This window comes from Symphalangus syndactylus, chromosome 14 (assembly GCF_028878055.3).
Source record: "Symphalangus syndactylus isolate Jambi chromosome 14, NHGRI_mSymSyn1-v2.1_pri, whole genome shotgun sequence".
Lineage (NCBI taxonomy): Eukaryota > Metazoa > Chordata > Mammalia > Primates > Hylobatidae > Symphalangus > Symphalangus syndactylus.
This window is the reverse complement of record NC_072436.2, coordinates 97,742,218-97,757,678: the sequence shown is the minus strand read 5'-3', so window position 1 is coordinate 97,757,678 and position 15,461 is coordinate 97,742,218. Positions and strand designations below refer to the sequence as shown.

The 15,461-nt window shown below is 48.5% G+C and overlaps 1 protein-coding gene across 17 annotated transcripts in view; it reads right to left on the bottom strand.

Moving 5' to 3' along the window:
- THADA (THADA armadillo repeat containing) overlaps positions 1-15,461 on the bottom strand; it is a 369,177-nt gene that overhangs the window by 3,251 nt on the left and 350,465 nt on the right. The window lies entirely within an intron of this gene.

Below are 15,461 nucleotides of genomic sequence, written 5' to 3'. Positions count from 1 at the left end.
CCAGTCCTTCTAGCATCCTATGGGTTGGGTATTATGTAACCCACTTGCACAAATCAAGAAATTACAGTTGGCAACAAGTTTCATGGTGCATGCAAAGCGCAGACTTGGAGAACTAGCATCAACATTCCAGAGGTTTTGATGGTGGGGTCAGCAGGGGTAGTGACCCTGCAGTAGGGCCAGGACTATTCAGAGGTCACACAGCAGCACCTAGTTGCATGTAAGCAGGCGAAAGGACTCATCTCACCATCTTGAGAGCTCCAGATAAGTCCTCCAGGACACTTGCCCTTTAGTGTCCCCGTTCCCCATGCTGACTTGCTCTGCAGCCTAGAACCCAGATTTAAACCAGGAAACAGAAAAGGGGAGGGGGTGAAGGTGCATTTTGGCTGTGGGTCTGAGCCATGTGTTGACTGGGCCTCTACCTACAATACAATCTCCATTTTTACCTCTACCTAACTCCTTTCTGCAGTTCTCAATTGGCTGAGAATCTGTATAGAGAAGGGATAATTAAGTGGCCTTTTTCTTTCTTTTTTCCCTTCAACTTTTATTGATTGATTGAGACAGAGTCTGTCGCCCAGGCTAGAGTACAGTGGCATGATCTTGGCTCACTGCAACCTCCGCCTCCCAGGTTCAAGCAATTCTCCTACCTTAGCCCCCAAGTAGCTGCGACTACAGGCATGTGCCACCACATCCAGATAATTTTTGTTTGTTTGTTTTTGCCCAGCTAATTTTTGTATTTTTCGTAGAGACAGGGTTTCACCATGTTGGCCTGGCTGGTCTCAAACTCCTGACCTCAAGTGATCTACCCACCTCAGCCTTCCAAAGTGCTGGGATTACAAGTATGAGCCACTGCACCCAGTGGGTTTATCACTCTTTTTTTTTTTTTTTTTTTTTGAGACTGAGTCTTGCTGTATTGCCCAGGCTTGAGTGCAGTGGCGTGATCTCAGCTCATTGCAACCTCCACCTCCCAGGTTCAAGCGATTCTCCTGCCTCAGCCTCCTGAGTAACTGGGATTACAGGCACCTGCCACCATGGCTGGCTAATTTTTGTATTTTTAGTAGAGATGGAGTTTCACCATGTTGGCCAGGCTAGTCTCGAACTCCTGACCTCAAATGATTCACCTGCCTCAGCCTTCCAATGTGCTGGGATTACAGGCATGAGTCACTGTGCCCAGCCTATCACTTTTTTGTTGTTGTTTTGTTTTGAGACAGAGTTTCACTCTTGTTGCTCAGGCTGGAGTGCAGTGGCGCGATCTTGGCTCACCGCGACCTCCACTTCCCAGGTTTAAGAGATTCTCCTGCCTCAGCCTCCCGAGTAGCTGGGATTACAGGCATGCGCCACCACACCCGGCTAATTATGTATTTTTAGTAGAGACGAGGTTTCTCCATGTTGGTCAGGCTGGTCTCGAACTCCTGACCTTAAGTGATCTGCCCCCTTGGCCTCCCAAAGTGCTGGGATTACACGCATGAACCACTGCACCTGGCCTCCCACCACTTTTTTTATGGTCTCCTTAAGGCAAAGACTGAAAGCCCAACAGGGAAGAAAAAAATTTCATCATCCATCAGTAAAATCAGTACCTGCAGCTCAAGTGACATTCCTGTTGAGTCCATAAAGAACCTATGGGGGTGACCAGACAAGGCACCAAGGAAGGCCAGGCTGCTGCACTAGCCCCACCTGACAGGACAGGTAGCCTCTATCCTGCACCTTTTTTTTTTTTTTTGAGACGGAGTCTCGCTCTGTCGCCCAGGCTGGAGTGCAGTGGCGCAATCTCGGCTCACTACAAGCTCCGCCTCCCGAGTTCATGCCACTCTCCTGCCTCGGCCTCCAGAGTAGCTGGGACTACAGGTGCCCGCCACCACACCCGGCTAAATTTTTTTTGAATTTTTAGTAGAGACGGGGTTTCACCGTGTTAGCCATGATGGTCTCGATCTCCTGACCTTGTGATCCGCCCACCTTGGCCTCCCAAAGTGCTGGGATTACAGGCGTGAGCCACCACGCCTGGCACATCCTGCACCATTTTGCCATGAATCATGGTTAGGAAGGGGCAGGAGAGTGGCGGGATGACAGGCAAAAGAGAAGAGCTGGTGTGATGTGGCCAGAAGTGGGTCTAGATAGAACTTGTAATTACCCAGACTCCAAGCCTGCAAGGCAAGGACAGAAGAAGAAGGAATGCTGAGATGTTTTGGGGTAGTGGGGGAAGGATGAGTTGGATTTAGATCTCCTGCTTGAGGGACCAGCTGCAACCTGCCAAATTCTGTCTCTTACTACCTTGCCCTGGACTAAGATGGCTCAGCCAGAACTGCCTAGATCTCTACTGGCCAAATGCCTTATGAAGGGAGGCTGGAGTAGGAAAAGGAATTTGTCACTTAAGCGTGCAGGCCAGCTAGGCTTTCACAGGCTGGCTAGTCCATCAAGGAAACAAGAAAGCAAGCAGCCAAGCAACAAGTGTGTTTTAAGAATCTGCTGAGAGGCTGGGCTCAGTGGCTCACACCTATAATCCCCTAATTTTGGGAGGCTAAGGTGGAAGGATCACTTGAGACAAGACCCTGTTGCTACAAAAAATAAAAAAAGAATCTGCTGTGTATCCAAAACAATCTTGAAAAAGAAAACAAAATTGGAGGACTGACACGTCCTGATTTCAAAACTTACTACAAAGCTATAGGAATAAAGACAGTGTGGGCTGGGCGCGGTGGCTCACGCCTGTAATCCCGGCACTTTGGGAGGCCGAGGCGGGTGGATCACGAGGTCAGGAGATCAAGACCATCCTGGCTAACATAGTGAAACCTGGTGTCTACTAAAAATACAAAAAAAAGAAAATTAGCCCGGCATGGTGGTAGGCGCCTGTAGTCCCAGCTACTCGGGAGGCTGAGGCAGGAGAATGGCATGAACCCGGGAAGCAGAACTTGCAGTGAGCCGAGATCACACCACTGCACACCAGCCTGGGCGATGGAGCAAGACTCTGTCTCAAAAAAAAAGAAAAAAAAAAAAAGGAATACAGACAGTGTGGTACTGGCATAAGGATAGACATATAGATCAACAGAACAGCAAGGGCAGATCAACAGACTGAGAGTCCAGAAACACACCCTCACATTTATGGTCAAATGATTTTTGACAAGGGTACCAAAATAATGGGGAAAAAACAGTCTTTTCAACCAGTAATCCTGGGACAATTGGATACACACCTGCAAAAGAATGAAGTTGGACCCCTACTTCACACAATATACAAAAATTAACTCAAAATGTATCAAACACCTAAATCTAAGAGCTAAAACTAGAAAACTCATTTGATTTTTTTTTTTTTTTTTGAGACAGAGTCTGTCGCCCAGGCTGGAGTGCAGTGGTGCAATCTCAGCTCACTGCAACCTCTGTTGCCCAGGTTCAAGCAATTCTCCTGCCTCAGCCTCCCTGAGTAGCTGGGATTACAGGTGCCTGCCACTGTGCCTGGCTAAATTTTTTATATTTTTAGTAGAGACGGGGTTTCACCATCTTGGCCAGGCTGGTCTTGAACTCCTGACCTTGTGATCCACCCCCCTTGGCCTCCCAAAGTGCTGGGATTACAGGCGTGAGCCACCACACCCGGCCTTGGCCTTAGAAAACTTACAGAAGAAAACATAGAAGTAAATCTGTATGACTTTGAATTAGGCAACTATTTCTTAGATATGACATCAAAAACACAAGCAACATTAGAGAAACTGGGCTTTGTTAGGCTGGGTGCTGTGGCTCATGCCTGTAATCCCAGCACTTTGGGAGGCCAAGGTGGGTGGATCACCTGAGGTCAGGAGTTCGAGACCAGCCTGACCCAACATGGTGAAACCCTGTCTCTACTAAAAATACAAAAATTAGCCAGGCGTGGTGGTGAACACCTGTAGCCCCAGCTACTTGGGAGGCTGAGGCAGTAGAGTTGCTTGAACCCAGGAGGTGGAGGTTGCAGTGAGCCAAGATCACACCACTGCACTCCAGCCTGGGTGACAGAGCAAGATTCCATCACAAAAAAAAAAAAAAAAAAAGAAGGAAAGAAGGAAGGCGGGCAGGGAGGAAGGGAGAGAAGGAAGACTGGGCTTTGTTAAAATGGAAAACTTTCGTGCTTCAAAGTAACACCAAAAAGAAAGTGAAAGGTGGGCCGGGCGCGGTGGCTCACGCTTGTAATCCCAGCATTTTGGGAGGCCGAGGCGGGCGGATCACGAGGTCAGGAGATCGAGACCACGGTGAAACCCCGTCTCTACTAAAAATACAAAAAATTAGCCGGGCGTGGTGGCGGGCGCCTGTAGTCCCAGCTACTCGGAGAGGCTGAGGCAGAAGAATGGCGTGAACCCGGGAGGCGGAGCTTGCAGTGAGCCGAGATCGCGCCACTGCACTCCAGCCTGGGTGACAGAGCGAGACTCCGTCTCAAAAAAAAAAAAAAAAAAAAAAAAAAAGAAAGTGAAAGGATAATTCACAGAAAGGGAGAAAATAGGAACAAATCCTACCTCTGACAAGGGACTGTATCTAAACTACATAAAGAACTCTTAATACTCAGTAATAATAAACACATGAAAAGATGCTTAGCATCATTAACCATCAGGAAAATGCAAATCAAAACCCCAGTCATATTCCACTTCACACCCACTAGGATGACTATAATAAAAAAAAAAGTTAAGTTTTGGCAAAGATGTGGAGAAATTGGAACCCTCGTACATTTTTAGTGGGAGTGTAAAATGGTGTAGCCACTTTGGAAAACAGTCTTGCAGTTCTCCTCAAAAGATTAAACCTATGACCCAATAACTGCACTCCTAGGAGTGTATCTAAGACAGAGAAAAAGACACATCCACACAAAAACTTGTACATAAACGTTAATAGCAGCCTTGTTCATAAGAGCCGAGATGTGGAAATAACCCAAATGTCCATCAGCTAATAAATGGATAAATAAAATGTGGTTATAAATTCATACAATGGAATAGTAATCAGCCACAAAAGGGAACGAAGAAGCAGGAGGTCTAGGTGGGAAGGTAAGACAAACACCCAGGCAACAGCAGGGACATCAGGTGCTCAGTGGAGTGGTTCACATGCCAAGAGCTGTGGGAGCTGGGGCTTGGTGGAAGACGTCAATGTGGGGAATAAATGATCTCCGAGGCTCTTCCTCTCACAGGCTACACTGCTAGGGCAAGAAGAAATATGCCCTAGAATCTTCCTGGAGTGCTTCAAATGGGTGGGGTTTGCTGGTACACATTCATGTCTGTGGTAGGCCTACACAAGTGGGATTAACATGCGGTCATTTGGAATCATGTTGGAAATGCGATGGATCAGCATTTAGAATTGGTTAATCTGGTGCCTTCCATCCTTGTGAAGGGATAACTCACTGGGATTGCAAAGGAGGGAAGCAAACCAGAGGCTTCAGGGCTGCTGCAGTATAGCCTTCATCTTGCTACTGCCCCAGCCACATCAGGGCTCCCCATCCAAGGCAGATGCCTAGCTATCAGAAACCCTGTTATGTGCTGATACTCCCTGGTGCTTCTTCTCTGCCTCCATGAAGAGCGCCGCCACCCCCATCCCCCACCCCCCAGCAGGGCTGGAGGTGAAGACCCAGGCCTCACACAGTGTGCTGGCTCCACTATAAATCTCAGCCTCTGATTCCCTGCACTAGGGGAAGTGATTATTAATTTCTAGGCAGGTAGATAGGTAAGTCACAGGCTTTGAGGTTGCTTTCAACTACTGATTGAAAGAAAGATGTCAAAGTAGATGTTTTCCAGGTGCCAACCTTGAAAACTATTTCAGACCATGGATTAAAAAGCCCATGGTCTGATTTTAAAGTATTACGGGGGAGATGCCTTCTAGACTAAGGCCACATTGGTCAGTCTGCCTTCTAGTCCTTCTCAAGAGAGGGCAAGCAGCATAGTAAATGCTGTGCAAATGGCAATGGGTTGAATTCTCCCTGCCCCTAGCTCTGGAGAATCCTCCCTCAGGCATCTGAAAAATCCCTCAGCTTTAGGGGACTGGCCAAGGTGTTGGGTGGCCCTGCCATCCAACCAACTCACCACCCATCCACCCACTCACCCATTCACCCATCAATCGGATATTTTATCTACCCACAAGTATTTATTGATCACCTGTGTGTGGAGGACACTGTGTGAAACATGAGGAAAACCACCCAGAAAACCACTCAGAGAGTAAGAGTTGCCAGAGGCAAGCTGACCCACACGAAGTGTGAGGAAACAGTCAAAGATGGTGTGTGACACAGATGAATTATATCATGAGTAGGGGTAATCAAAAGACAGAAAGGAAAAACAAATGTGGAAGGGGGAGGAGGCTTCACAGACAGGCGAAGCAGCGGGGGTGAGAGGACACACACAACCGGGAGGGAATGAGGAGCCCAAGCTTGGGCCGCAGGGAGACAAGCTGCCTACTGAAGGGAGGACTGGAGGTGAGGCCAGGCAGGCTGGGGCGGCCTGGGCAGCAAAGGCAGCGTCTGATGGAGTGAGTGTTACTGCACTTTCTTTTTTCTGAGCAAAAATACATTCAGGTTTCATGAGGCTGTTTCCAGATAACCTCATTATTTCTAGTCTTCTCCATGGTCTTCTTCACTTCCCCTCAGCAGGGGAAGAGCCTGAACTTTAAAGTAGTCCTGAAAAACAAGCTCGGTTCAGCTGAGTCTGCCACTCAACATTTCCTGGGGCTGCCAGAAGCCTCTCTGTCCCCTGCCTCCCCTTACCCTCTACTCTGAGACTAGCAAGGGCTCTCCACCCACCAGGGCCATCGGAGCCCAGGCTCAGAGCTGGGATTCCAGGTAGGGCACTCTGTGAGTACATTCATGGCCATGCTATCAAATGCCATCATTTCAACCTTTACCACCAATTAAGAGCTCCCAGCTGACCCCTACTGGAGACAAATGGCCCAGAGGAAGGTCAGTATCCTAAGGAATGGAGGGGGATCATCTCCCCAGCTTCAAAGAATCCAGAGGAAGTCTGAGTCGGGGAACATGGGTGTTTGTGGTTAATAGTCTCTGTTCTTTATCTGAAAATTAAAAAAATTTCATCAAAGAAGAACCAAATGTGCTGGCCAGAGCTCCCAAGGGCAGCCCTAGTCCCAGCATGCACTGGGCCAAGTGCCAGGGCGGTGTGCAGTGCCAGGACTATGGCCCACCCTCTCTCTGCCCTGTCTGTGCCCTCGTCCACAGCCATCCCTTCCCTCAACTCCCTACCTGACCATGGTATTAAGTCTGGGGGGGAACTCAGACTTCACCGGGCCCAGGTAGACCCCTCTTCCTCCTCCTCCTTTTTTTATGTTTATTTTTTTGAGACAGGGTCTCTGTCACTCTGTCGCCCAGGCTAGGGCACAGTGGCACAATCACAGCTCACTGCAGCGACCTCCCAGGCTCAAGTGGTCCTCCCACCTCAGCCTCCCAGGTGGCTGAGACTACAGGCACAAACTACCATGTCCCCCTAATTTTTGTATTTTTTGTAGAGACGGGTTTTGCCATGTGGCCCAGGTTGGTCTTAAACTCCTGGGCTCAAGTGATCCACACACCTAGGCCTCCCAAAGTGCTAGGATTACTGGTGTGAGCCACTTTGCCTGGCATCCTTTTTGTTTTAAGTCTTAGAGCCTACTATTTAAAAGAGAGTATATGCGGAGGCAGAATCCAAACACACACAGCTTGGGTTCTAAGCTGAGTTGTGTCAGCTAAACTGTACTAAATAGTCCCTTTGCACCCCTGTCTGGACCTATCAGCAGTGTCTGGACAGGGGTGCAAAGGGACTATTTAGTACAGCTCACATGGATTTTAAAAAAATCAGGACAATTCTCATAAAGATCCAAATTTCTAGCATCTTTTGAAAATTAGGAAAATCAGACTGTGGTGTCTCTAGGCCTGCATTAGAAGACGGCAGCGGCTGCTGGAGCAGAGCGGTGGCCACGCCTACAGAAGGCGGATGCTTCCAGCCTGGGACCGCCCTACTGCCTCCCATCGCGCCCCTTTCACACACGTGCTCACTTGTGTGGTCTCTGAGGACATGTGAGTTGGTGACCCCTATGAAATAGTACTGAAGAAGGCAGCTGGCCCCAGGCCCTCCCCTTCCTTTTACAGGAGAGAACACTGAGTCCCTCAACCAAACCTCTTCTCAGTGGTCTCCCCACACTGCTATCTGGGCCTTCCCCCTCCCTCCAACTCTCTTGGCTTTGATTCACTCACCATTCCCTGCTCTGGGGTACCTTCTTCCTCCTTTTCACTTAGCCTGCCGGCCTGTCCCTCAGGACACAACGCAGATCCTGTGGTGTTTCTCAGCCCACTGGGGACTTTTTCTCTGCTGTATCTGCACAGTGCTCAAGGTGTTCACAGATGCTGAGGGGGGGACTCCATGGCTGAAACCCGGTGTCTTTCCTTTCCCAGGATTGTCTATAAAACCAACACTGGGTACTGCCCAGATACCACCCGCTTAGCACTTGATTGTGGTCTTATACTATGCAATTTACTTGTGACTTGCATTTTCCCATTGGGGAAAAATCCAAGATTGCAAGAATAAGGTCTAGGTAGATAGATAGAATTATTGTTGCCATTTTATACTCAAGGTGACTGAGATTTAGATAAACGACTTGTTCAAGATCATATAGGATACAGGTTGCAAGTGGTAGGGCCAGATACAAATCCAGGCTTATCTGACTCCAGCACTCCAGCACCTATATTCTTTTTTCTTTTTTTTCTTTCTGTGGAGACAAGGTCTGGCTCTGCCACCCAGGTTGGAGTGCAGTGGTGTGGTCTCAGCTCACTACAACCTCCATCTCCCAGGTCAAGCCATCTTCCCATCTTAGCCTCCCCCAAGTAGCTAGGACTATAGGCACACCATCATGCTTGGCTAATGTTTGTATTTTTGGTAGAGACAGGGTTTCACCATATTGCCCAGGCTGGTCTTGAACTCATGAGCTCAAGCGATCCACCTACCTCGGCCTCCCAAAGTGCCAGGACTACAGGTGTGAGCCACTGTGCCCGGCCCAGCACCTACATTCTTGACCACTTTGCTAAGCTGCTCATAAGTACTGAATACATGGATGGATGGATGAACAGACTGATTATTTTCCATTTTCCATTCTCTGCCCTTCTCCTCCACCCTGCCCAGTGCCCCAGGATGCTGATCTCTATAGACTGCCTTACCCAGGTGTCCTTGCCACCGGGCTTCTAGCTGGCTTCTCCTAATGTGAAGGGAGCACTGGTATACTGGAGGGTAGAAGTGAGAGGAGTTGGCGGTATTTCTTTCTTGCACCCTCCCCAGAAAGTTGCGAAGATTCTAGCAGTGGCTGCATCCCCCATGGCTAGGGCACCTGCCGGGCAGCCTCTCCTCCCTGACTTCTGCTATCCCTGGGGTCTCCCATTCAGCCAGACAGGTGGGAGGGGCTTCCTACTGCTCTTGTCTGTAGATGCCTCAACATCATGACTGCTTCCCTTCACCCATGGTTCTCAGCCAGAGGGCACATTGCTCCCAGGGTACATCTGCCCGTGTCTGAAGCCATTTTTGGTTGTCACAGTCAGAGTTGGTGGTGCTACTGGCATGTAGTAGGTAGGGGCTAGAGATACTACTCAACATCCTACAGTGTTCATGACAGCCCTACCACCGCAATCAATGTCCACAGTGCCAAGGATGAGAAGCCCTGCTGTGGGCCTGCCTCCAATCTCACACAAACGCAAACAGTCCCTTCATGAACGTCTCTGCAAGTGCTCAGTCTAGTAGGCTGGTCTCTATTTGGGGCAGTGTGGAGGGGCTCATCTCCTCACCTCCTTTTTTCTGAAAGGCATCCCCTAGTTCACCCCTCCTCACCAGCTCCTGGGCAGAGAGGTGGCCACAAGTGAGAAGCAGCCCCCTCCCAGGCACAGCCTGCCGCAGAGCCCTTTCTGTCCTGAGGGGAAAATGTGATTCCAGGTCTGAAGGAAAGGGATACAACACCATCATTTGAAATTTTAAAACTGCTTGAGAGAAAACCCTTTAACATTCTAAGAATTTGCCTTTTCTTCATGCTTTAGCTATTTTCAAATGGAACAAATGGCCTGGGTTCCCCAGAATACCTGCAGGTCCAGCTCCCAAAGAATACAAACTCCACAGAAGTGTTATATGCCTAAAACCTATGACTGCCTGATGTAAACATGTTTCCTGGTGACCTATTATGAAACCAGAAATACCCTAGCAAATCCTTTGTTTTCATTTAAAAGAAAAGATAATTTCAAAATCTTTATTATTATTTTTAATCAACAATACATTCCAAAAAATCTTTATTTTTAAAGTTAAAATAACTATGATTTTAAAAATGTGGGCCCACCTCAAAACACTGGGTAAATAAAATTTTTCCCCTGATTTTAAAAATGGATACAGCCAATATGAATGAAAACAAGCATTTCATAAAAGTGTGCACTTCTTATTCAATAGGGACATACTTCACCAAAAAGGGACTGACAAATTATAGCCAGTTAACAGTACACTCAGCTCAAACCCTAGAAAAATACTTGCATTTGTTCACTTCAAACCACAGTAGCAAATAAGGAATGGATTCAAACAAATATTGTTCTCAGAAAATACCATCTGTGAAAAAGACCTGGTTCTCCAGGGGGCTTACAGCCTGGAGCTGTCCCACCAGCCTCCAGCCCTTCCGGGTGCTTCCATTATACCCAGTTTTGTGTGCACCTCACTCCTGTTTTCTGTGGCAATCTCTGGAGCTCAGCAGGAAAGCGTACGGCACCCATGGGCTGTGCATGTGGGCTTCATGGCTGTTCTGGAGCAGGTAATAAAGGCCAGTCCTTGGGGCCCTGGTGTGTGAAGGGACAGCAGAGCAAGCAATGGGCCCTGTCCAGCCATTGTGGCCTGCATTTGGCATTCTTGCATTTGGTGACGATTCCTTTGGGGCCTGAACTGTGTCAGGCCCTTCCTGTGAAAAGTGCAAAGCCAGTCCCTCCACAGCAGATGAGTCCCTCCCTCTGCCTGCTCCTTGATGATTTCACTCTGCAGAGCCTCCCAGAGGGTTCGATCGCCTCCAACTCTGCCCAGGTGGTAAGTGCCTTGCACTTCATTCCTATCTGCGTGGTCACTCACCCCAGGGCACTCCTCCTGGACATGGCAGCACCCAGCCCTCTTCTTTCCTCCCTACCCCTGCTCTTCTTTCCTCCCTACCCGTGTGTCATGAGTCAGTGAGGGAGGCTTCCACAGACTGGTAAGTGCTGGGCAACCTGAGGTCTGCCTTCCATCAACCTCCTCTCCTCTGCTTGGGCAGAGTTCACCAGCTCTGAGGACACATTCCACATTCCTCACTGACCAGCCTGGATCTTGAAACTTCTCTTTTTCCTTTCCTTGAAGTCACTTCAGTTTTCTTCAGCTTATTTCACTACTGGAACTTCTTTCTTTCTTTCTTCTTTTTTTTTTTTTTGAGACGGAGTCTTGCTCTGTCGCCCAGGCTGGAGTGCAGTGGTGTGATCTCGGCTCACTGCAACCTCTGCCTCGCGGGTTCCAGTGATTCTCCTGCCTCAGCCTTCCTAGTAGCTGGGACTACAGGCACATACCACCACGCCTGGCTAATTTTTGTAATTTTAGTAGAGACAGGGTTTCACCATGTTGGTCAGGCTGGTCTTGAACTCCTGACCTCAGGTGATCCACCCGCCTTGGCCTCCCAAAGTGCTGGGATTATAGGCATGAGCCACCACAACCAGCAACTTCTTTCTTTTATAAGAAATTTCTTCTTGGCCTGAGCTCCGAAGACTTACTGGTTCCTTCTGAGTTCTTTGTGAAGCTTCACTGGCCCTCACTGTCACCTGCCTGGTTTCCCACTCCCACCCTCAACCCTCTGAGCTTACTCAGGGCTTGAGGTGGGAGAGAGGAAGAAAGCAAATGACTGATTCATTTCAACAGAGCTGTCATGAGCAAAAGGCACTGTGCTAGCCTTGAAGAATGTGCCCAGTCAAGGTACTGTAAACACAACACAGAGCTCAAGACAGGGGACTGCCTGGCTCCCAAAACGCATTGGTGGGATATGGGTGGTAGTGGTGCAGATGATCCTGAGGTGTAACTGAAGACTAGAATTAGAAAATCAGAAAAACTCAAGAAGATAATGTTTCTCTCCTGAGGACGTTAACATTACCGCCTCCCAGCTTTATGCAGAATCCAGAAAGTTCCTTTACTAGGCACCCACCTCCCAGCCTTATCCAGAATCCAGAAAGTTCCCTTACGAGACACCCGCCTCCCAGCCTTATCCAGAATATAGAACGTTCCCTTACTAGGTGCCCACTTCCCAGCTTTATCCAGAATCCAGAAAGTCTCCTTACTAGGCACCCGTCTCCCAGCCTTATCTAGAATCCACAAAGTCTCCTTACTAGGCGCCCACCTCCCAGCTTTATCTAGAATCCAGAAAGTCTCCTTACTAGGCGCCCGTCTCCCAGCCTTATCTAGAATCCACAAAGTCTCCTTACAAGGCGCCCACCTCCCAGCTTTATCTAGAATCCAGAAAGTCTCCTTACTAGGCACCCACCTCCCAGCCTTATCTAGAATCCAGAAAGTTTCCTTACTAGGTGCCCGCCTCCCAGCCTTATCCAGAATCCAGAAAGTTCCCTTACTAGGCACCCACCTCCCAGTCTTATACAGAATCCAGAGGCTGGACGCGGTGGCTCACGCCTGTAATCCCAGCACTTTGGGAGGCTGATGCAGGCGGATCACTTGAGGTCAGGAGTTCAAGACCAGCCTGGCCAACATGGTGAAACCCTGTCTCTACTAAAAATATAAAAATTAGCCGGGCACGGTGGTGGGTGCCTGTAGTCCCAGCTACTTGGGAGGCTGAGGCAGAAGAATCACTTGAACCCGGGAGGTGGAGGTTGCAGTGAGCTGAGATTGCGCCACTGCACTCCAGCCTGGGTGACAGAGTAGGACTCCCTCTCAAAACAAACAAACAAACAAACAAACAAACAGAATCCAGAAAGTTCCCTTACTATAGGCACCCTACCTCACCCCTAGGCTTTTACGGCTCTAAATGGAACAAACACAGTTTATGGTAATGCAATGACCAAATCAAGGTATAAGTGACTTTTAAACTCACAACATGATTTTAAGATTTATAAACAGTGTTCAAAATGAAAATGCCTGCGATTTCAAAGTTTCTGGGAATTTTATATCTTGAAATGGAGTTTACTCCCCAGAGCTCTCAAGGCCTTTCCTATCTGTCCCCTGTGGCCAACACTCCCCAGCAGCCTCCCTGGAGTGACTACATTTCCCAAAGGCATGGGAAATCACCGCTGACATGGCCCTAGGCTGACGCTGAGTGTGGAGAAGCCTGGAGGGCAGGCAAGAGAAGGGAGAAGTCCACAGAAAACCTTTCAGGAACATGCCAAGGAAGACAGAACAATTCAGAGCTTAGAGGGCAGCGAGACTCTGGGTTTTGGGCCAACTAAAAAGGAGTAACGCTCAAACTGTTGCGGGATGGATTGAAATTACCTGCTAAGGGGAGCATTTGAGTCTTAAGGGTTTTGAGACTCCAGGGGTCCACTGCCCAGAAAACTTCCCTTCCTTTAAGCACCAGGTCTTCAGTGGAGAAGTTGGGAGGAGGGACTCCAGGAAGAGGCAGGCTGTTTTCTACTTTGCAGTGAATGTTACTAGTGAAGATAATCAGACTACACTGAAAGTGGCAGCACATGAAAAAAATTCAAAGTAACAACCCCAGGAGTAATTTTATTAGTAACACTGAAAACTGCAAATAACGACAAGACAATGACTGGGGGAAATTGTGATTTGGTGGAAACAAACACAAAAAATAAAACTTACAAGTTCTAAAACTGGGCATGAAAAGTCCTGCTGACTAAAATTGTTGAATAAAAATAAAATCACTATTAAAGGCTGGGCACGGCCGGGCAAGGTGCCTCACGCCTGTAATCACAGGACTTTGGGAGGCTGAGGTGGGGAGATCACCTGAGGTCAGGAGTTGCCAACACGGTGAAACCCCGTCTCTACTAAAAATATAAAAAATCAGCCGGGAGTGTTGGCGGGTGCCTGTAATCCCAGCTACTCGGGAGGCTGAGGCACGAGAATCGCTTGAACCCAGGAGGCGGAGGCTGCAGTGAGCCGAGATCATGCCACTGCACTCCAGCCTGGCGACAGAGTGAGACTCCGTCTCAAAAAAAAAAAAAAAAAAAAAAAAGGGCTGGGCATAGTGGCTCATGCCTATAATTCCCAACATTTTGGGAAGCTGATGTGGGAGGATTACCTGAGTCCAGGAGTTCAAGACCTGGGCAACATAGTGAGAACCTGTGTCTACAAAAAATTTGAAAATTATGTGGTGGTACATGCCTGTGGTCCCTGCTACTTGGGAAGCTGACGTGGGAGGATTACTGGAGCCTCAGAGTTCAAGGCTGCAGTAAGCTGTGATCACACTGCTGTACTCCAGCCTGGGCGTCACAGCAAAACCCTATATTAAAGCAAAACAAAACAAACAAAAAAAAGAGTTGATATTTAAGAAAATAAAGGAGAACTTTAGGAAACGCCTTCACTGCTCCGTACAGAAATATATATATATTTTGAGACGGAGTCTCGCTCTGTCACCCAGGCTGTAGTGCAGTGGCACAATCTTGGTTCAGTGCAACCTCTGCCTCCCGGGTTCAAGCGATTCTCCCACTTCAGCTTCCTGAGTAGCTGGGATTACAGGCGTGCACCACCATGCCTGGCTAATTTTTTTGTATTTTTAGTACAGACGGGGTTTTGCCATGTTGCCCACGCTGGTCTTGAACTCCTGACCTCAGATCATCTGACCGCCTAAGCCTCCCAAAGTGCTGGGATTCTAGGCGTGAGCCACCACGCTTGCTCAGTACAGAATATTGATTAAGGAATTAAACTGGATTGTAGGAGGTACGATGGAAAATAATTTTTTGATGAAATGAATTAATGTTCATATAATTCAGATTAGAAATTTGCATTTACATAGAGTCACAGTGTCCTCCAGGTCAAAATGTTGAAATCAAAACACGCGGAATCTGTTTTGAAAGTTCTGTACCTGAAGGAAGAAAAAGGAGGCAAATCTCCTCCATATTTAGCCCTCACTCAGAAGGAGCGGCCTGGGCCGCCTCCACAGGCTTCCTGTCCCCACACTCTCAGCCTCGCGCCCAGTCTGACTGGGCTCTCTCGGCAGTGTGTGCAGTGCTCTGGAGCTCTCTGGAGCTGAGGCTCCCCCTCCTCTGCCACTTCCTGGTTTACTCTTTCTTCTCCACAGCATCTCATGTTCTGCCTTCACCTCTGTATCCACAGTAACCTGCCCTGACAATTGTGCCCCTTTTTAAACACCTCTCAAACTTGTCTCCTCTCTATCCCCACTGCCACTTCCTTGGTCCATCCTCACCACCCTTCCCCTCAGAACAATGGTAGCCTTCTTTTTTTTTTGAGATGGGATCTAACTATGTTGCTCAGGCTGGGCGGAGTGCAGTGGTACAATCATGGCTCACTGCAGCCTCAACCTCCTGGGCTCAAGTGATCTTCCCACCTCAGCCT